This window comes from Ranitomeya variabilis, chromosome 1 (genome assembly GCF_051348905.1).
Source record: "Ranitomeya variabilis isolate aRanVar5 chromosome 1, aRanVar5.hap1, whole genome shotgun sequence".
Taxonomy (NCBI): Eukaryota; Metazoa; Chordata; class Amphibia; order Anura; family Dendrobatidae; genus Ranitomeya; species Ranitomeya variabilis.
In genome coordinates, this window is record NC_135232.1 from 187,622,014 (window position 1) to 187,645,803 (window position 23,790).

Here is a 23,790-nt window from a genome sequence, read left to right on the forward strand (position 1 = left end):
TGAGGAGCCCTGTGCCAGTGACGTCGCCAACGAGTATGCCCCCCCACCTGATGAAGGAACCTGCACTTTCATCTGCACCTTCCTCTTTGTCCCTGTGTAAGGTGGTATAACATGCGGGAAGGGGAACCTTACATTCAGCAGGGTCAGATTCGGGCTGTGTAGAGTGCAAGGGGAATGTAGTGGTCTAGGTCAATGTACCAGCAGACTCATCTAGCAGTGGCTGGGCAATGGGCAGGATGAGGAGGAAACACAGATATAGGGTCAAAGAATAAAGTAGGCTAAATGCAGTTCAAAATTGGTAACAGGACTAAACAGGCGGCATAGCTTTGTTCAGTGGAGGAGCAAACCCAGGAGCAGCAGACACTGTTTTAAGGGCCCAATCACACTAGTAGGCCAAATGCAGTTTAATATCTGCTACTATAGGCCAAAAGCCTAATGACTGAAGCTCAGCTTTATACAGTGGTGGACAACACCAGGGAGCGGCAGACACCGTTAGTAGGCCGTAACCAAAGTTGAAGGCCAAATGCAGTTTAATATCTGATACAATAGGCCGAAAGCCAGAAGGTTGAAGCTCAGCTCTATTCAGTTGAGGACAAACACCAGGGAGGGGCAGACACCGTTAGTAGGCCCTAACCACCAAATTTTTTAAAAAACATCACTTAATGAGAGCCAGAAGGTTGAAGCTCAGATTTATTCAGTTGAGGAAAACACCAGGGAGCGGCAGACACCGTTAGTAGGCCGTAACCAAAGTTGAAGGCCAAATGCAGTTTAATATCTGGTACTATAGGCCGAAAGCCAGAAGGTTGAAGCTCAGCTTTATACAGTTGAGGACAAACACCAGGGAGGGGCAGACAACGTTAGTAGGCCCTAACCACCAAATTTTTTAAAAAACATCACTTAATGAGAGCCAGAAGGTTGAAGCTCAGATTTATTCAGTTGAGGAAAACACCAGGGAGCGGCAGACACCGTTAGTAGGCCGTAACCAAAGTTGAAGGCCAAATGCAGTTTAATATCTGATACTATAGGCCGAAAGCCAGAAGGTTGAAGCTCAGCTTTATTCAGTTGAGGACAAACACCAGGGAGGGGCAGACACCGTTAGTAGGCCCTAACCACCAATTTTTTAAAAAACATCACTTAATGAGAGCCAGAAGGTTGAAGCTCAGATTTATTCAGTTGAGGAAAACACCAGGGAGGGGCAGACACCGTTAGTAGGCCCTAACCACCAAATGTTTTAAAAAACATCACTTAATGAGAGCCAGAAGGTTGAAGCTCAGATTTATTCAGTTGAGGACAAACACCAGGGAGGGGCAGACACCGTTAGTAGGCCCTAACCACCACATTTTTTAAAAAACAGCACTTGAGAGCCAGAAGGTTGAAGCTCAGATTTAGACAGTGGAGGACAATTTGAATTAGGGACTGCAGACAGACTTAGTAGGCTGTCTCCTGTGGACCATGCATCCACCACATTAACCCATTGCGACCTAATGGACACGTAACCTTCCGTGGCCATGCCTACAGGTCCATGCGTCTGTTGTCAGGTGCACCTTTGTACTCACAGATTGCCAGAGTGCATGGACAATGCGGTCTTTTACATGCTGGTGGAGGGTTTGGATGGCTTTTCTCGCAAAAGAAGTGTCTACTGGTTAGCTTGTAGCGTGGTACAGCGTAGTCCATCATGGCTTAATTAATATTAAATAAAATATATAAATAGGCTCTATGAACTTTTAAATAGGTTCCAGGGGTACACGGGAAGCATTGGTGTGGTCAGTGGAGGAGTATTGCAAGGAGGGACAGCAGACAGGCTAACGAAGGCCTAAAATAACAAAAATTAGTCTCATGGCAGTTTTAAATCGGTTACATGAATACACAGGCAGCATTGTGGTCAGCGGAGGAGGATTGCAAGGAGGGACAGCAGACAGGCTAACGAAGGCCTAAAATAACAAAAATTAGTCTCATGGCAGTTTTAAATCGGTTACATGGATACACAGGCAGCATTGTGGTCAGTGGAGGAGTATTGCAAGGAGGGACAGCAGACAGGCTAACGAAGGCCTAAAATAACAAAAATTTGTCTCATGGCAGTTTTAAATCGGTTACATGGATACACAGGCAGCATTGTGGTCAGCGGAGGAGGATTGCAAGGAGGGACAGCAGACAGGCTAACAAAGGCCTAAAATAACAAAAATTAGTCTCATGGCAGTTTTAAATCGGTTACATGGATACACAGGCAGCATTGTGGTCAGCGGAGGAGGATTGCAAGGAGGGACAGCAGACAGGCTAACGAAGGCCTAAAATAACAAAAATTAGTCTCATGGCAGTTTTAAATCGGTTACATGGATACACAGGCAGCATTGTGGTCAGCGGAGGAGGATTAATATTAATAATAATAATTAATAATAATTTTTATTTATATAGCGCCAACATATTCCGCAGCGCTTTACAACTTATAGAGGGGACTTGTACAGACAATAGACATTACAGCATAACAGAAATCACAATTCAAAATAGATACCAGGAGGAATGAGGGCCCTGCTCGCAAGCTTACAAACTATGAGGAAAAGGGGAGACACGAGAGGTGGATGGTAACAATTGCTTTAGTTATTTGGACCAGCCATAGTGAAAGGCTCGGGTGTTCATGTAAAGCTGCATGAACCAGTTAACAGCCTAAGTATGTAGCAGTACAGACACAGAGGGCTATTAACTGCATAAAGTGTATGAGAACAAGATGCAAGGAACCTGATTATGTGTTTTGTTTTTTTTCTATTTTTAATAGGCCACACAGGGATAGTTAGGTTAATGCGTTGAGGCGGTAGGCCAGTCTGAACAAATGCGTTTTTAGGGCACGCTTAAAACTGTGGGGATTGGGGATTAATCGTATTAACCTAGGTAGTGCATTCCAAAGAATCGGCGCAGCACGTGTAAAGTCTTGGAGACGGGAGTGGGAGGTTCTGATTATTGAGGATGCTAACCTGAGGTCATTAGCGGAGCGGAGGGCACGGGTAGGGTGGTAGACTGAGACCAGAGAGGAGATGTAGGGTGGTGCTGAGCCATGGAGTGCTTTGTGGATGAGGGTAGTAGTTTTGTACTGGATTCTGGAGCGGATGGGTAGCCAGTGTAATGACTGGCACAAGGTAGAGGCATCGGTGTAACGGTTGGTGAGGAATATGATCCTGGCAGCAGCATTCAGGACAGATTGGAGCGGGGAGAGTTTGGTAAGAGGGAGGCCGATTAGTAGAGAGTTACAATAGTCCAGATGGGAATGAATAAGAGAAACAGTAAGAGTTTTTGCAGAGTCGAAAGTAAGAAAAGGGCGAATTCTAGAAATGTTTTTGAGATGCAGATAAGAAGAGCGAGCCAGTGATCGGATGTGGGGGGTGAATGAAAGCTCGGAATCAAGGATGACCCCAAGGCAGCGGGCATGTTGCTTTGGTGTAATGATTGAACCGCACACGGAGATGGCAATGTCAGGCAAAGGTAGGTTAGTAGAGAGAGAGAACACGAGGAGTTCAGTTTTTGACAGGTTCAGTTTCAGATAGAGGGAGGACATGATGTTAGAGACAGCGGTAAGACAATCACTGGTGTTTTCTAAGAAGGTCGGAGTGAAAGCAGGAGAAGAGGTGTATAATTGGGTGTCATCAGCATAGAGATGGTACTGGAAACCAAATCTACTGATTGTTTGTCCAATAGGGGCAGTATACAAAGAGAAGAGGAGGGGGCCTAGGACTGATCCTTGAGGAACCCCAACAGTAAGGGGAAGGTGAGAGGAGGAGGAACCAGCAAAACATACAGTGAAGGATCGGTCAGAGAGATAGGAGGAGAACCAAGAGAGAACGGTGTCCTTGATGCCAATGGAGCGGAGCATAGTGAGGAGGAGCTGATGATCCACAGTGTCGAATGCTGCGGAAAGATCCAATAGAATTAGCATGGAGTAGTGACCATTAGATTTAGCTGTTAGTAGGTCATTAGAGACTTTAGTGAGGGCAGTTTCAGTAGAGTGTAAAGAGCGGAAGCCAGATTGAAGAGGTTCGAGAAGAGAGTTATCTGAGAGATAGCGGGTAAGACGGGAGTGGACCAGGCGTTCCAGGAGTTTAGAGATGAAAGGAAGATTAGAGACAGGTCTATAATTAGCGGCACAGTTTTGGTCGAGGGAGGGTTTTTTAAGTAATGGATGTATGATGGCATGCTTAAATGAGGAGGGAAAAATACCGGAAGTGAGGGAAAGGTTGAATATTTTTGTTAGGCGAGAGGTGACAGCCGGGGAAAGGGACTGGAGGAGATGTGACGGAATGGGGTCACTGGTGCAAGTGGTCGGGCGAGAAGATGCAAGGAGCCTGCTTACTTCTTCTTCCGTAACTGGTTCAAAGTCAGAGAGTGAACTAGATGCAGTGGGGGAGGGAGGACAGTGCCTGGTATGAAGAGATTGGGAGATGATTTCCTGTCGAATGTGGTCAATTTTTTCTTTGAAGTAATTGGCCAGATCATCATTGTCATTGTCATTGATTGCAAGGAGGGACAGCAGACAGGCTAACGAAGGCCTAAAATAACAAAAATTAGTCTCATGGCAGTTTTAAATCGGTTACATGGATACACAGGCAGCATTGTGGTCAGCGGAGGAGGATTGCAAGGAGGGACAGTAAACAGGCTAACGAAGGCCTAAAATAACAAAAATTAGTCTCATGGCAGTTTTAAATCGGTTACATGGATACACAGGCAGCATTGTGGTCAGCGGAGGAGGATTGCAAGGAGGGACAGCAGACAGGCTAACGAAGGCCTAAAATAACAAAAATTAGTCTCATGGCAGTTTTAAATCGGTACATGGATACACAGGCAGCATTGTGGTCAGTGGAGGAGTATTGCAAGGAGGGACAGCAGACAGGCTAACGAAGGCCTAAAATAACAAAAATTAGTCTCATAGCAGTTTTAAATCGGTTACATGGATACACAGGCAGCATTGTGGTCAGCGGAGGAGGATTGCAAGGAGGGACAGCAGACAGGCTAACGAAGGCCTAAAATAACAAAAATTAGTCTCATGGCAGTTTTAAATCGGTTACATGGATACACAGGCAGCATTGTGGTCAGCGGAGGAGGATTGCAAGGAGTGTCTGACACAGTTAGTACTCTCAAAAAATAAATAGATGTTAATGTCTCGCAAAACAACAACAAAAAAAGTGGGGCATACTTAGGTACAGGGGTGGGCTCATCTGCTGAGTTTCTGACAAAGTAATTTGGCAGTAAGTATTTACTGGTGTCAATATAGGACACTGACCCAGACTACTTTAACTAGCATCATAGATGTCAACAAATTGGTATTGTCAGTGCCAGGCATTGAATGAAGTCAGCGCATAGACTAAACATTGGTGGAGCTGAGTGAGATATTTTTGCACATGGTAGAGCTCAGTTTGAGCTTGGGGGGGGAACTCTCTTGTGGCCGGCGGTACTGTCCCAGGGCCCCTCATGTTACAACGGTGTGTCTGAAGTTGGGTGCGTGCCACCACCGCCAGAGACACTTCATTGTACTATGAGGGACCCAGTGGCAGTGCCGTCGACCAAAAGCGGGCACACCCACCTCTTCAGACGAACAGCACTGTAACGGGTGCTTGCGCCAAGTGGCGTGACCACGGCCCCGTTGGGGGAGTTTTCCCATTGAGGGAGGTGTAAACATGTCGTATGCTGGACAAACAGCTGCTGCAAATTAAGAGATTGGAACACTCAGTAAAACCAGTCCACAAGCAAGACCTTTTTATAGGAAAGCTAGGTGTCAGCCGGGAAAGGTGGGGCAAAATAATTTGAAATCCAGGAGTGGTTCATTTTAATGAAGGTGAGATCATCCACATTTTGGGTAGCCAGACCCTTTTTTCGGTTAATATTGAACCAGCAGCACTGAATACTCTTTCTGATAGCACACTAGCTGCTGGGCAAGCAAGCTCCTGCAATGCATATTCTGCCAATTCAGGCCAGGTGTCTAATTTGGATGCCCAGTAATCAAATGGGAATGACGGTTGAGGGAGAACATCGATAAGGGATGAAAAATAGCTAGTAACCATACTGGACAAATGTTGTCTCCTTTGAATAGATGCTGCAGTACCTGTCCTGTCTGCGGTCATTGCGAAATCACTCCACAACCTGGTCAGAAAACCCCTCTGTCCAACGCCACTTCTGATCTGTGCACCTCTAACACCTCTGCCCTGTAGCCCCCTGCAGCTTGTGTGAGAACCATCACCGGCGCTGTGTGCTGGGAATGCCTGAATCAAACGGTCTACTAGAGTAGCTTGTTTGGTTGCTAATATTTGTTCGAGGTTCTCATGTGGCATAATATTTTGCAATTTGCCTTTATAGCGAGGGTCAAGGATGCAGGCCAACCAGTAATCGTCATCGCTCATCATTTTAATAATGCGTGGGTCCTTTTTGAGGATATGTAAGGCATAATCCGCCATGTGGGCCAAAGTTCCAGTTGTCAAATCTGCGGTTGTGCTGGTTTGAGGGGCAGTTACAGGCAAATCTACGTCACTTGTCTCCCTTAAAAAACCAGAACCCGGCCTTGCAACGCCACTAGTTTCTGTTGGCCCAGGAGAAGCTTCCTCATTAAAAAAGTACTCATTGCCATCATCCTCCTCGTCCTCCTCCTCCTCTTCGCCCGCTACCGCCTCCTCTACACGGCCCTGAATAGACAATGGCTGACTGTCATCAAGGCTTTCCTCTTCCTCGGCTGCAGACGCCTGCTCCTTTATGTGCGTCAAACTTTGCATCAGCAGACGCATTATGGGGATGCTCATGCTTATTATGGCGTTGTCTGCACTAACCAGCCGTGTGCATTCCTCAAAACACTGAAGGACGTGACACAGGTCTTGTAGCTTCGACCACTGCACACCTGACAACTCCATGTCTGCCATCCAACTGCCTGCCCGTGTATCCTCCCACAAATACATAACAGCACGCCTCTGTTCGCACACTCTCTGAAGCATGTGCAGTGTGGAGTTCCACCTTGTTGCAACGTCGATGATTAGGCAATGCTGAGGAAGGTTCAAAGAACGCTGATAGTTCTGCATACGGCTGGAGTGTACGGGCGAATGGCGGATATGCGAGCAAAGTCTGCGCACTTTGAGGAGCAGGTCGGGTAACCCCAGATAGCTTTTCAGGAAGCACTGCACCACCAGGTTTAAGGTGTGAGCCAGGCAAGGAATGTGTTTCAGTTGGGAAAGGGCTATGGCAGCCATGAAATTCCTTCCGTTATCACTCACTACCTTTCCTGCCTCAAGATGTACAGTGCCCAGCCATGACTGAGTTTCTTTCTGCAAGAACTCTGACAGAACTTCCGCGGTGTGTCTGTTGTCGCATAAACACTTCATTGCCAATACAGCCTGCTGACGCTTGCCACTAGCTGTCCCATAATGGCACACCTGGTGTGCAACAGTGGCATCTGCAGATGGAGTGGATGTGCGACTGCGGTCTGTGGACGAGCTCTCACTTCTGCAGGAGGACGAGGAAGAGGAGGAGGGGGGGCGATCGCCTACAGCCAACTCTTTCCTTGACCGTGGGCTAGGCAGAACTGTCCCAATATTGCTGTCCCCTGTGGACCCTGCATCCATCACATTCACCCAGTGTGCCGTGATGGACACGTAACGTCCTTGGCCATGCCTACTGGTCCATGCATCTGTTGTCAGGTGCACCTTTGTAGTCACAGACTGCCTGAGTGCATGGACGATGCGGTCTTTAACATGCTGTTGGAGGGCTGGGATGGCTTTTCTAGAAAAGAAGTGCCGACTGGGTAGCTCGTAGCGTGGTACAGCGTAGTCCATCAGCGCTTTGAAAGCTTCGCTTTCAACTAACCGGTAGGGCATCATCTCTAATGAGATTAGTCTAGCAATGTGGGCGTTCAAACCTTGTGTACGTGGATGCGAGGATGAGTACTTCCTTTTCCTAACAAGAGTCTCATGTAGGGTGAGCTGGACTGGAGAGCTGGAGATCGTGGAACTAGCGGTGGTGCCGGTGGACATGGGTGACTGAGAGAGGGTTGGAGATGGTATTCTTGCCGGTTCCCTACATGCAGTGTTTCCTACTGCAAACCTGGTGATTCCCTGACTGCTTTGGCCTGGCAAGGAAAGCTGCACAGATACTGCAGGTGGTGCAGGAAATGGTGGGTTGACAGTGAGAGAAGGGATGTAGCGTTGCTGACTAGCTTCATTGGCCGAGGGTGCTGCAACCTTTAGGGACATTTGGTAGTTAGTCCAGGCTTGCAAATGCATGGTGGATAAGTGTCTATGCATGCAACTTGTATTTAGACTTTTAAGATTCTGACCACTGCTTAAGGTAGTTGAACATTTTTGACAGATGACTTTGCGCTGATCATTTGGATGTTGTTTAAAAAAATGCCAGACTGCACTCTTTCTACTATCGGATACCTTTTCAGGCATTGCAGACTGAGCTTCTTTAACCGGATGGCCACGCTGTCCTCCAACTGCTTTTGGTTTTGCCACGCGTTTTTTGCCAGATACGGGCCCGGCAGATGGAACCTGTTGTGATGTTGATGCCTGCTGCGGCTCGTCCTCCTCCGCTTCAGAACTACTGCCGCCTGCACCCTGTTCCCCCAATGGCTGCCAATCGGGGTCAACAACTGGGTCATCTATGACCTCCTCTTCTATGTCGTGTGCAACTTCGTCTGTGTCACCGTGTAAGCCGGTGGTATTGCGTTCGTGACGGGGCACCATAGTCTCCGCTGGGTTTGATTCTGCCTCAGTACACTGCGAGGGCAATGTTCTGGTCTGAGTCAAAGGAACAGCATAGTAATCTGGCTGTGGCTGTGCATCTGTGCACTCCATATCCAATTCAACTTCGAATGGGCATGGCCTGTTAACTGTTTCACTGTCTAACCCAGGAACAGTATGTGTAAAGAGCTCCATGGAGTAACCTGTTCTGTCGACTGACGCATCCTTCACTGTTGTTCTGGGTGAAGGACACAAGGAAGCGACTTGTTCCTGACCGGGAGCATCCACTGACGATGCACTGCTCTGACATTTTGCACTTTCCGAGGAGGAGGCGAAAGAGCTAGAGGCAGAGTCAGCAATGAAAGCCAATACTTGTTCCTCCTGCTCCGGCTTCAAAAGTGGTTTTCCTACTCCCAGAAAAGAGAGCATTCGAAGCCTTGTGTAGCCAGACAACGAACGTGGCTCAACAACTCGAGACTTAGGTGCTGTACTGCTTTTACCACGACCACCTGATGCTCCACCACCACTACCATCATTACCAGCTGACAATGACCGCCCAGGGCCACGACCTCTTCCACTAGACTTCCTCATTGTTTGCAAAACATAACCAAAGTAACGGTATTTGTTACTGTAAAACAACTTATAAGGTGAACTCAAACTTCTGTTGGATTTATATATACCTTTATAGGTGCCTGACACTGAAAGGAAAATCAGGCCCAATGTTACACACTAGGATTTCTGTGCCCCAATAATTTGAGACAGATGGCACACACAGGACCAGCACTCAAGCAGAAATGCCAATCTTAATCTCCCACTATTTTTTTTTTATGGGAGAATGTAAAAAAAAACAAGAACAAAAACAAAAAAACCCAATATTACACACTAGGTTTTCGGTGGCACACAATGAGAGACAGATGCCACACACAGGACTGGCACAGCGGCAGACTTGCCAATCTTTATCTCCCACTAATTATTTTTTTTTAAAAGGGAGAATTTAGAAAAAAAAAAAATGCCAGTATTACACAGTGGTTTTCGGTGGCACACAATGAGAGACAGATGCCACACACAGGACTGGCACAGAGGCAGACTTGCCAATCTTTATCTCCCACTAATTATTTTTTTTTTTAAAGGGAGAATTTAGAAAAAAAAAAAATGGCCAAGTATTACACAGTGGTTTTCGGTGGCACACAATGAGAGACAGATGCCACACACAGGACTGGCACAGCGGCAGACTTGCCAATCTTTATCTCCCACTAATTATTTTTTTTTTTAAAAGGGAGAATTTAGAAAAAAAAAAAAGGCCAGTATTACACAGTGGTTTTCGGTGGCACACAATGAGAGACAGATGCTACACACAGGACTGGCACAGAGGCAGACTTGCCAATCTTTATCTCCCACTAATAATTTTTTTTTAAAAGGGAGAATTTACCCCCTCCCAAAAAAATGGCCAAGTATTACACAGTGGTTTTCGGTGGCACACAATGAGAGACAGATGCCACACACAGGACTGGCACAGAGGCAGACTTGCCAATCTTTATCTCCCACTAATTTTTTTTTTTTTACAGGGAGAATTTACCCCCCCAAAAAAATGGCCCAGTATTACACAGTGGTTTTCGGTGGCACACAATGAGAGACAGATGCCACACACAGGACTGGCTCAGAGGCAGACTTGCCAATCTTTATCTCCCACTAATAATTTTTTTTTAAAAGGGAGAATTTACCCCCCCCAAAAAAATTGCCAAGTATTAAACAGTGGTTTTCGGTGGCACACAATGAGAGACAGATGCCACACACAGGACTGGCACAGAGGCAGACTTGCCAATCTTTATCTCCCACTAATTTTTTTTTTTTTTAAAGGGAGAATTTACCCAAAAAAATAAATGGCCAAGTATTACACAGTGGTTTTCGGTGGCACACAATGAGAGACAGATGCCACACACAGGACTGGCACAGCGGTAGACTTGCCTATCTTTATCTCCCACTAATTTTTTTTTTTTTTACAGGAAGAATTTCCCCCCCCCCAAAAAAAAATGGCCAAGTATTACACAGTGGTTTTCGGTGGCACACAATGAGAGACAGATGCCACACACAGGACTGGCACAGCGGCAGACTTGCCAATCTTTATCTCCCACTATTTTTTTTTTTTTACAGGGAGAATTTACCCCCCCCCAAAAAAAATGGCCAATTATTACACAGTGGTTTTCGGTGGCACACAATGAGAGACAGATGCCACACACAGGACTGGCACAGCGGCAGACTTGCCAATCTTTATCTCCCACTAATTATTTTTTTTTTTAAAGGGAGAATTTAGGAAAAAAAAAAAAGGCCAGTATTACACAGTGGTTTTCGGTGGCACACAATGAGAGACAGATGCCACACACAGGACTGGCATAGAGGCAGACTTGCCAATCTATCTCCCTGCAGTAATCTCAGGAAAGTATGGCAGGCAGCTATAAAAAGGACTGCTGCACACAAAAGTGGGGACAAACACACAAGATAGCTGTGCAGAAAGGAAGGAACAACAGGATTTGTGCTTTGAAAAAAGCAGTTGGTTTGCACAGCGCACGGCGTACACACACAGCAACGCAGCTATCAGGGAGCCTTCTAGGGCAGCCCAATGAGCTACAGCGCTGAGGAAAAAAAAATGTAGCTTCCACTGTCCCTGCAAACGAAAGGTGGTGTTGGACAGTGGAAATCGCTACAGCACAAGCGGTTTGTGGCTTTATGTACCTGCCTATCACTATCCCTGCTTCTGAAGAAGCGGCAGCAACCTCTCCCTACGCTCAGATCAGCAGCAGTAAGATGGCGGTCGGCGGGAATGCCCCTTTATAGCCCCTGTGACGCGGCAGAAAGCAAGCCAATCACTGCAATGCCCTTCTCTAAGATGGTGGGGACTGAGATCTATGTCATCACGCTGCCCACACTCTGTGTCCACCTTCATTTGCTGAGAAATGGCGCTTTTAGCGTCATTGAAACGCGACTTTGGCGCGAAAGTACCGCATGGCAGACCCCACACAGGGATCGGGTCGGTTTCATGAGACACCGACTTTGCCAAAAGTCGGCGACTTATGAAAATGAACGATCCGTTTCGCTCAACCCTAATGACCACATGTATGCAAATCATGTACTTGTGTTCACACGCCAGCCGTTCCCAGTGCCAGCACCTGAGAATCCTTACATCATGCTGTATGAGGATTCACAAGTCTACAGTCACATTTTAATAAATCCTTTAAAATTGACACAAGAGGCAACATTTCCAATGGCTATTTCAGCAAATATACACAATTAGAGATAAACAATTTGATTTGCGCTGCGCTGGTCCTGTGTCCAAACTAGTCCTCATAGGTTATTCGGTCTTCATTTCTGGAGCTTACTAATCATTGCGACGCATGTCATTATATTGAGTGAGGCCTAGTAACTAGATTTCATGTGACAATATGATGCCACAATGTCTAGTAAGGATGCTTGTAAGGAGCACCACAGTTTACTGTATTGTTGGAGAAATGTGATGTAAAATATGATTTGGCCAGTAGAGATAAGCAACGAGAGGCTGAAGTTGGAGCACTGGGGGTTTTGGCAGCTGGTGGGCAGTTAGGAGGAATTGAAGGAGAGTCCAGGTAAAAGTGAAGCTGCGGATCCTTGGAGAAAGTCTGGATAGGGCGATGCGCCGCTAGATCTGTTGTTGGTGACTCTGGGACACCGACTCGGTATGGACAACCACGTATATAGTATTTTGGACTAGGCCAAGTGAGGCCGTATCTCTAAGGACTTAGGAAAGCCATGTGTTGGAGAGATTGGCATTCCCTAAGAGCTTCAAGATGGCCTTTCTGATAATTCAGGAATCAGCCTAGCAAGGACTCTTCTACTTCAATTTAAGGATGTACCAATACCATCTTCATGCAAATATATATGTGTATATATAAATAGCCTTATAGAGGTCCAGTTAGTTAGGAGAAAAGGCCTCTTCTATAAGAGACACTTCAAAAACTGCTCCGAGTTTAGTACTGGCATTGTCGTTTTATTGATTTATGCATTGAAAGGGTTAATCATGTTATATTTGGCTCTCATATAACTGTTAATTCTGTGTAAGTGCTCTTGAGTGTATCTGCGTATTGTCTTAGGCAATGTTATTGAGAATAACTGCTGTCATTGTATTTGTTACTTATACACTGTTTAGCTACAATCCTTTCCTTTGTTTTGCAAATTGGCTAGTAAATATACATATTATATTATCTAATCTTTGTGCTTGTCTGCTGATTGTTGCTATACCCCTTGTTCTGTGCCTGTCCCTGGTCCACATTTATTCTGATCAAGATTGAAGGGTGAAGAAGTGAAGGCTGACTGTCAGACCACATCAAGGCAAATTGAATTCTCATCCTCATGCCCATTCAACTCTCCATATATTGCTCTTTATCTTACTACCTCCTGATTTCCCTGTTAGCTTAGTTGCAGCAAGGCATCCAAGTTAAACTTAAGGTACCTTCACACGAAACGACTTTGTAACGATATCGCTAGCGATCCGTGACGTTGCAGCGTCCTCGCTAGCGATATCGTTTAGTTTGACACGCAGCAGCGATCAGGATCCTGCTGTGATGTCGCTGGTCGCTGAATAAAGTCCAGAACTTTATTTGGTCGTCCGATCGCTGTGTATTGTTGTGTTTGAAAGCAAAAGCAACGATACCAGCGATGTTTTACACTGGTAACCAGGGTAAACATCGGGTTACCAAGCGCAGGGCCACGCTTAGTAACCCGATGTTTACCCTGGTTACCAGCGTAAAAGTAAAAAAAACAAACAGTACATACTCACCTGCGCGTCCCCCAGCGTCTGCTTCCTGACACTTACTGAGCGCCGGCCCTAAAGTGAAAGTGAAAGCACAGCGGTGACGTCACCGCTCTGCTGTTAGGGCCGGAGCTCAGTCAGTGTCAGGAAGCAGACGCTGGGGGACGCGCAGGTGAGTATGTACTGTTTGTTTTTTTACTTTTACGCTGGTAACCAGGGTAAACATCGGGTTACTAAGCGCGGCCCTGCGCTTAGCAACCCAATTTTTACCCTGGTTACCCGGGGACCTCGGCATCGTTGGTCGCTGGAGAGCGGTCTGTGTGACAGCTCCCCAGCGATCAAACAGCGACGCTGCAGCGATCGGCATCGTTGTCACTATCGCTGCAGCGTCGCTTCGTGTGAAGGTACCTTAAGCTATACATTTCCTTCATATCCAATTATACTTAAAGTCCTTTTACTCTGTAAGATTATCATCATGAATGAAAGTTTTATGCATCAGGTTCAGTGATTCAAAAAATCATTGTTCATGGCAGTGTATCATCCCGCGTAAACAGGTCTGATCTTGCCGAGAACTTTGGCATTTGATTGATGAGTGTGCATCCAAAGAGCAGTCTGCATGTGAAGGCATGTACAGGCTATTAAACAACTACCAATTGAAAATCATTTACTGTTCAACTGTCATTTTATGCCTTTTGAATAAGTGGTGTAAGTACTGTATTTTTCTGACTATAAGACGTACTTTTTTCTTGCAAAATTTTGGAGGAAAATGTGGGGTGTATCTGTTAGGCCATGTGCACACGTTCAGTATTTTCCTGCGGTTTTTTTGCGTTTTTTTGCTATAAAAACGTGATAAAAACGCAAAAAAACGCTAACATATGCCTCCCATTATTTTCAGGGTATTCCGCATTTTTTGTACAAATGTTGCATTTTTTTCTGCGAAAAAATCGCATTGCGGAAAAAAAAGCAAAATGTTCATTCAATTTGCGGAATTGCGGGGATTCCGCACGCCTAGGAGTGCATTGATTTGCTTACTTCCCGCACGGGGCTGTGCACACCATGCGGGAAGTAAGCAGATTATGTGCGGTTGGTACCCAGGGTGGAGGAGAGGAGACTCTCCTCCACGGACTGGGCACCATATAATTGGTAAAAAAAAAAAAATTAAAATAAAAAATAGTCATATACTCACCTTCGATGGCCTCCGCAGTCTTCCTGCCTCTCAGGTGCATGCTGCCGCTTCCGTTCCTATAGATGGTGTGGTGAAGGACCTGCAATGACGTCGCGGTCTTGTGATTGGTCGCATGACCGCTCATGTGACCGCTCACATGACCGCGACGTCATCGAAGGTCCTGCACACACACACCATCTATAGGAACGGACGCCGCTGAGGAGATCGGCTGTCTGCAGGTGAGTATAACCATTTTTTTTATTTTGTTTATTATTTTTAAACATTCTATCTTTTACTATTGATGCTGCATAGGCAGCATCTATAGTAAAAAGTTGGTCACACTTGTCAAACACTATGTTTGACAAGTGTGACCAACCTGTCAGTCAGTATTCCAAGCGAAGCTACAGATCGCTTGGAAAACTTTAGCATTCTGCAAGCTAATTTCGCTTGCAAAATGCTAAAAACACGCGGAAAAAACCAATGCGGATTTCTTGCAGAAAATTTCCGGTTTTCTTCAGGAAATTTCTGCAAGAAATCCTGATGTGTGCACATACCCTTAGGCATCGGGATTCTCCAGCTGTACGGGATGGATCCCAAGCCTTATCTGCCTCTGCGGTCTCTCATTCAGGTTTGGCCGCTGCAGGTGCTGCCGAGCATGGACGTCAGTCCCAGCATCTTGCTCAGGCTTGTGGTGTTTGTTTGGTTACTGCTGGCTCTCCAGCCAAGTTTATAGTAACCAGTGATAGGCAGCAGTGACCTGATGCTATGGAGTCTAAGTCCAGATATCAAATTACTGAGCACGTTTATGATGTGGCATCTTCCTATTGGTGGTCATATGTTAGCTGCTCTGGTGATGTGGCAGCTTCGGACTGGCTCGCAGGCAATGTCACGGCTGGCTGGGCATGAGTTTTTGGGGTGGAGCCTAGCATTTAAAAGGTTCTCAGCGGTGCACACGAGCGCGCTAATACGCTAATATCATTTATGTGTGGCTATGTGAGTGGGGACTTTACCACCCTGTCTGCATGTGTTGTATGTCTGCCTAGCTTTGAGACTGTACTGTACATGTAGGCAGGCAGCTAACATCAGTGGGGGCAATTAGCAGCTTGGCTTAGCATCTGTTACCTACATGTGGGCGGTTAGCACATTAGAGTTTCAGAGCAAGCTCAACCCTAGTCAGGGTATTATGCTCAGCATCAGTTTAGTTTCTGTGTGCGATTGACACAGCTCTGTTGCAGAGAAAGCTTTTTCCTTGTGTTTTCCCTTTTCTCATCATCCCTGAAGGTATGCATGAGGTACTCCTGGGGATGCCTTGGCTGTGCCTCCATTCTCCCCAGATTGATTGGGCGACGGAGAGCATACAAAAATGGGGCAGTTTCTGTGAGAGTCTGTGTCTCAAGGCCCAGGTGCCTCCGGGCGAGATCTATGTACTATCTGATCTTCAGCCGGCTGGTAACTCTGGGGCATATGTTGTGAAATTGGATTCTGGGCTCCCCCGGTGGCCACTTGTGGAATTGAACTTGTGTGCATCATCCCCTCTGTTCACCTGCTCCTATCAGGATGTGGGAGTCGCTATATAACCTTGCTCCTCTGTCAGTTTCTTGCCGGTCAACAATGTAATCAGAAGCCTTCTGTGCTTGTTCCTGCTACTAGACAACTCCCAGCTAAGTTGGACTTTTGTCCTTGTGTGTTTTTGCATTTTGTTCCTGTTCACAGCTGCTGTTTCGTTACTGTGTCTGGAAAGCTCTTGTGATCGGAAATTGCCACTCTGGTGTTATGAGTTAATGCTAGAGTCTTAAAGGAATTTCTGGATGGTGTTTTGATAGGGTTTTCTGCTGACCATGAAAGTGTCCTTTCTGTCTTCCTGCTATCTAGAAAGCGGACCTCGATTTTGCTAAACCTATTTTCATACTGCGTTTGTCATTTCATCTAAAATCACCGCCAATATATGTGGGGGCCTCTGTCTGCCTTTTGGGAAAATTTCTCTAGAGGTGAGCCAGGACTGTCTTTTCCTCTGCTAGGATTAGGTAGTTCTCCGGCTGGCGCTGGGCATCTAGGGTTAAAAAACGTAGGCATGCTACCCGGCCACTTCTAGTTGTGCGGCAGGTTTAGTTCATGGTCAGTATAGTTTCCATCTTCCAAGAGCTAGTTCTCATATATGCTGGGCTATGTTCTCTCGCCATTGAGAATTATCTTCTTCATCTGACAGTTTGACCGGCCCAAAAAAGGGTTAAATTACTGGCTGAGAAAGGAGAGAAAAAAGAAGTCTGCTACAATTTTTTTTTTTTTTTTTTTCCTCTAGTTCTGAGTGTGCTCTTTATTGAATCACTTGCTAGTCTGCCTATACTGCAGCCTTCCTCTCTTTCTCTCCTTCTAATCCTTGAATGGCTCTGTGTTCACCTGTTTCAAATGGATCTTCAGAGTGTAGCTACAGGTTTGAATAATCTCGCCACAAAGGTACAAAATTTGCAAGATTTTGTTGTTCATGCACCTATGTCTGAGCCTAGAATTCCTTTGCCTGAATTCTTCTCGGGGAATAGATCTCACTTTCAAAATTTTAAAAATAATTGCAAATTGTTTTTGTCCCTGAAGTCTCGCTCTGCCGGAGACCCTGCACAGCAGGTCAGGATTGTAATTTCCTTGCTCCGGGGCGACCCTCAAGACTGGGCTTTTGCATTGGCACCAGGGGATCCTGCGTTGCTCAATGTGGATGCATTTTTTCTGGCCTTGGGGTTGCTTTATGAGGAACCTCATTTAGAGCTTCAGGCGGAAAAGGCCTTGATGTCCTTGTCTCAGGGGCAAGATGAAGCTGAAATATACTGCCAAAAATTCCGCAAATGGTCTGTGCTTACTCAGTGGAATGAGTGCGCCCTGGCGGCGATTTTCAGAGAAGGTCTCTCTGATGCCATTAAGGATGTTATGGTGGGGTTCCCTGTGCCTGCGAGTCTGAATGAGTCCATGACGATGGCTATTCAGATCGATAGGCGTCTGCGGGAGCGCAAACCTGTGCACCATTTGGCGGTGTCTACTGAGAAAACGCCAGAAAATATGCAATGTGATAGAATTCTGTCCAGAAGCGAGCGGCAGAATTTTAGACGAAAAAAGGGGTTGTGCTTCTATTGTGGTGATTCAACTCATGTTATATCAGCATGCTTTAAGCGTACTAAGAAGCCTGACAAGTCTGTTTCAATTAGCACTTTACAGTCTAAGTTTATTCTATCTGTGACCCTGATTTGTTCTTTGTCATCTATTACCGCGGACGCCTATGTCGACTCTGGCGCTGCTTTGAGTCTTATGGATTGGTCCTTTGCCAAACGCTGTGGGTATGATTTGGAGCCACTGGAGGCTCCGATACCTCTGAAAGGGATTGACTCCACCCCATTGGCTAGTAATAAACCACAATACTGGACACAAGTGACTATGCGTGTTAATCCGGATCACCAGGAGGTTATTCGCTTTCTGGTGCTGTATAATCTACATGATGTTTTGGTGCTGGGATTGCCATGGCTGCAATCCCATAACCCAGTCCTCGACTGGAGAGCTATGTCCGTGTTAAGCTGGGGATGTAAGGGAACTCATGGGGATGTACCTTTGGTTTCCATTTCATCATCTATTCCCTCTGAGATTCCTGAATTCTTGTCTGACTTTCGTGACGTTTTTGAAGAACCCAAGGTTGGTTCACTACCTCCGCACCGGGAGTGCGATTGTGCCATAGACTTGATTCCGGGTAGTAAATACCCTAAGGGTCGTTTATTTAATCTGTCTGTGCCTGAACACGCTGCTATGCGAGAATATATAAAGGAGTCCTTGGAAAAGGGACATATTCGTCCTTCGTCATCTCCCTTAGGAGCCGGTTTTTTCTTTGTGTCTAAGAAAGACGGCTCTTTGAGGCCGTGTATTGATTATCGACTTTTGAATAAAATCACCGTTAAATATCAATATCCGTTACCACTGCTTACTGATTTGTTTGCTCGTATAAAGGGGGCCAAGTGGTTCTCTAAGATTGATCTCCGTGGGGCGTATAATTTGGTGCGAATCAAGCAGGGGGATGAGTGGAAAACCGCATTTAATACGCCCGAGGGCCATTTTGAGTATTTGGTGATGCCTTTTGGTCTTTCAAATGCCCCTTCAGTCTTCCAGTCCTTTATGCATGACATTTTCCGCGATTATTTGGATAAATTTATGATTGTGTATCTGGATGATATTCTGATTTTTTCGGATGACTGGGACTCTCATGTCCAGCAGGTCAGGAGGGTTTTTCAGGTTTTGCGGTCTAATTCCTTGTGTGTGAAGGGTTCTAAGTGTGTTTTTGGGGTTCAAAAGATTTCTTTCTTGGGATACATTTTTTCCCCCTCTTCCATCGAGATGGATCCTGTCAAGGTTCAGGCTATTGGTGATTGGACGCAACCCTCTTCTCTTAAGAGTCTTCAGAAATTTTTGGGCTTTGCTAACTTTTATCGTCGATTTATTGCTGGTTTTTCTGATGTTGTAAAACCATTGACTGATTTGACTAAGAAGGGTGCTGATGTTGCTGATTGGTCCCCTGATGCTGTGGAGGCCTTTCGGGAGCTCAAGCGCCGCTTTTCTTCCGCCCCAGTGTTGCGTCAGCCTGATGTTGCTCTTCCTTTTCAGGTTGAGGTCGACGCTTCTGAAATCGGAGCTGGGGCGGTGTTGTCGCAGAGAAGTTCCGACTGCTCCGTGATGAGACCTTGTGCTTTTTTTTCCCGTAAATTTTCGCCCGCCGAGCGGAATTATGATATTGGGAATCGGGAGCTTTTGGCCATGAAGTGGGCTTTTGAGGAGTGGCGTCACTGGCTTGAGGGGGCCAGACATCAGGTGGTGGTATTGACTGACCACAAAAATTTAATTTACCTTGAGTCTGCCAGGCGCCTGAATCCTAGACAGGCGCGCTGGTCGTTGTTTTTCTCTCGGTTTAATTTTGTGGTGTCGTACCTACCGGGTTCTAAGAATGTTAAGGCGGATGCCCTTTCTAGGAGTTTTGAGCCTGACTCCCCTGGTAATTCTGAGCCCACAGGTATCCTTAAAGATGGAGTGATATTGTCTGCCGTTTCTCCAGACCTGCGGCGGGCCTTGCAGGAGTTTCAGGCGGATAGACCTGATCGTTGCCCACCTGGTAGACTGTTTGTTCCTGATGATTGGACCAGTAGAGTCATCTCTGAGGTTCATTCTTCTGCGTTGGCAGGTCATCCTGGAATCTTTGGTACCAGGGATTTGGTGGCAAGATCCTTCTGGTGGCCTTCCCTGTCACGAGATGTGCGAGGCTTTGTGCAGTCTTGTGACGTTTGTGCTCGGGCCAAGCCTTGTTGTTCTCGGGCTAGTGGATTGTTGTTGCCCTTGCCTATCCCGAAGAGGCCTTGGACGCACATCTCGATGGATTTTATTTCGGATCTGCCTGTTTCTCAGAAGATGTCTGTCATCTGGGTGGTGTGTGACCGTTTCTCTAAGATGGTCCATCTGGTTCCCTTGCCTAAGTTGCCTTCTTCTTCCGAGTTGGTTCCTCTGTTTTTTCAAAATGTTGTTCGTTTGCATGGTATTCCTGAGAATATCGTTTCTGACAGAGGGACCCAATTCGTGTCTAGATTTTGGCGGGCATTCTGTGCTAGGATGGGCATAGATTTGTCTTTTTCGTCTGCTTTCCATCCTCAGACTAATGGCCAGACCGAGCGGACTAATCAGACCTTGGAGACATATTTGAGGTGTTTTGTGTCTGCGGATCAGGATGATTGGGTTGCTTTTTTGCCTTTGGCGGAGTTCGCCCTCAATAATCGGGCCAGCTCTGCCACCTTGGTGTCCCCGTTTTTCTGTAATTTGGGGTTTCATCCTCGATTTTCCTCCGGTCAAGTGGAATCTTCGGATTGTCCTGGAGTGGATGCTGTGGTGGAGAGGTTGCATCAGATTTGGGGGCAGGTGGTGGACAATTTGAAGTTGTCCCAGGAGAAGACTCAGCTTTTTGCCAACCGCCGTCGTCGTGTTGGTCCTCGGCTTTGTGTTGGGGACTTGGTGTGGTTGTCTTCTCGTTTTGTCCCTATGAGGGTTTCTTCTCCTAAGTTTAAGCCTCGGTTCATCGGCCCGTACAAGATATTGGAGATTCTTAACCCTGTGTCCTTCCGTTTGGACCTCCCTGCATCCTTTTCGATTCATAATGTTTTTCATCGGTCATTGTTGCGCAGGTATGAGGTACCGGTTGTGCCTTCCGTTGAGCCTCCTGCTCCGGTGTTGGTTGAGGGTGAGTTGGAGTACGTTGTGGAAAAGATCTTAGACTCTCGTGTTTCCAGACGGAGACTCCAGTATCTGGTCAAATGGAAGGGATACGGTCAGGAGGATAATTCTTGGGTCACTGCCTCTGATGTTCATGCCTCCGATCTTGTCCGTGCCTTTCATAGGGCTCATCCTGATCGCCCTGGTGGTTCTGGTGAGGGTTCGGTGCCCCCTCCTTGAGGGGGGGGTACTGTTGTGAAATTGGATTCTGGGCTCCCCCGGTGGCCACTTGTGGAATTGAACTTGTGTGCATCATCCCCTCTGTTCACCTGCTCCTATCAGGATGTGGGAGTCGCTATATAACCTTGCTCCTCTGTCAGTTTCTTGCCGGTCAACAATGTAATCAGAAGCCTTCTGTGCTTGTTCCTGCTACTAGACAACTCCCAGCTAAGTTGGACTTTTGTCCTTGTGTGTTTTTGCATTTTGTTCCTGTTCACAGCTGCTGTTTCGTTACTGTGTCTGGAAAGCTCTTGTGATCGGAAATTGCCACTCTGGTGTTATGAGTTAATGCTAGAGTCTTAAAGGAATTTCTGGATGGTGTTTTGATAGGGTTTTCTGCTGACCATGAAAGTGTCCTTTCTGTCTTCCTGCTATCTAGAAAGCGGACCTCGATTTTGCTAAACCTATTTTCATACTGCGTTTGTCATTTCATCTAAAATCACCGCCAATATATGTGGGGGCCTCTGTCTGCCTTTTGGGAAAATTTCTCTAGAGGTGAGCCAGGACTGTCTTTTCCTCTGCTAGGATTAGGTAGTTCTCCGGCTGGCGCTGGGCATCTAGGGTTAAAAAACGTAGGCATGCTACCCGGCCACTTCTAGTTGTGCGGCAGGTTTAGTTCATGGTCAGTATAGTTTCCATCTTCCAAGAGCTAGTTCTCATATATGCTGGGCTATGTTCTCTCGCCATTGAGAATCATGACAGGCATATATCTGCAAACGGGGTAGTCTCTCTTGTACTAAACGAGCCACTGTGCGGTTGAAGCAAAAAGAGATCTTCGGCCGATGAGATAGAGCACATCCATGCCTCCCAGCTTGTGGCGACTTTCAAGCGTGGCAAACGTCAACGGGGAGGGGATGTTAAGGGGGATAATGTTAGGCATTGGGATTCTCCTGCTGCATGGGATGGATCCCAAGCCTTATATGCCTCTGCTGTCTCCCATTCAGGTTTGTCCGCTGCGGCTGCTGCTGAGCATGGACAACGGTCCCAATGTCTTGCTCAGGATCGTGGTGTTCATTTGATTACTTCTGACTCTCCAGCCAAGTCTATAATAACCAGTGATAGGCAGCAGCGGCCTGATGCTATGGAGTCTAAGTCCAGAAATCGCCTTACTGAGCATGTCCGTCATGTGGCGTCTTCCTATCGGTGGTCGGACTTTAGCTGCTCTGGTGATGTGGCAGCTCCTTGACATGGCCGGCTGGGTGTAGGGTTTGGGGTGGAGCCTAGCATTTAAAAGGCTCTCTGGCTTACACGGATGTGCTAGTATCATTTATGTGTGGCTATGTGAGTGAAGACTTTATCACTCTGTCTGCATGTGTTGTATGTCTGCCTAGCTTTGGGACTGTACATGTAGGCAGGCAGCTACAGGTCAGGGGTAGTCAGGGGCAATTAGAAGCTTGGCTTAGCATTTGTTACCTACATGTGTGCGGTTAGCACAGTAGAGTTTAAGAGCAAGCTCAACCCTAGTCAGGGTATTATGCTCAGCATCAGTTTAGTTTCTGTGTGCAATTGACACAGCTCTGTTGCAGAGCTAGCTTTTTCCTTGTGTTTTCCCTGTGATGTTTAACAGGGCATAGCACTCAGCATTAGGGTTGAGCGAAACGGGTCGATCATTTTCAAAAGTCGCCGACTTTTGGCTAAGTCGGCGTCTCATGAAACCCGATCCGACCCCTGTGCTTGTCGGCCATGCGGTACGCGACTTTCGCGCCAAAGTCGCGTTTCAATGACGCGAAAAGCGCCATTTCTCAGCCAATGAAGGTGAACGCAGAGTGTGGGCAGCGTGATGACATAGATCCTGGTCCCCACCATCTTAGAGAAGGGCATTGCAGTGATTGGCTTGCTGTCTGCGGCGTCACAGGGGCTATAAAGGGGCGTTCCCGCCGACCGCCATCTTACTGCTGCTGATCTGAGCTTAGGGACAGGTTGCTGCCGCTTCGTCAGAAGCAGGGAGAGCGTTAGGCAGGGTCCACTAACCACCAAACCGCTTGTGCTGCAGCGATTTCCACTGTCCAACACCACCTTCGGTGTGCAGGGACTGTGGAAGCTATTTTTTTTTTTTTTCCCCTCAGCGCTGTAGCTCATTGGGCTGCCCTAGAAGGCTCCGTGATAGCTGTATTGCTGTGTGTACGCCACTGTGGAAACCAACTGCTTTTTTCAAAGCACATATCCTCTTGTTCCTTCCTTTCTGCACAGCTATCTTTTTTGTTTGTCCACACTTTTTATTTAATTTGTGCATCAGTCCACTCCTATTGCTGCCTGCCATACCTGGCTTAGATTACTGCAGGGAGATAGTAATTGTAGGACAGTCCCTGTTTTTTTTTTGTTTTTTTTGTGGGAGATTAAGATTGGCATTTCTGCTACAGTGCCATCCCTGTGTGTGCCATCTCTCACTGAGTGGGCCATAGAAAGCCTATTTATTTTTTCCGTGATTTGTGTTCTAAATTCTACCTCAACACAAAAACACTACATCAATCAGTGGGAGAAAAATATTGGCCTCAGTCAGGGCTTGTGTGCCACTGCTGTGTGTGCTATCTCTCATTCAGTGGGCTATAGAAAGCCTATTTTTTTTTTTTTTTTTTTATATTATTTGGTTTCTAAAGTCTCCCTGAAAAAAAAAAAAAACCTAAAAAAACAGTGGGAGAGTAATATTGCCC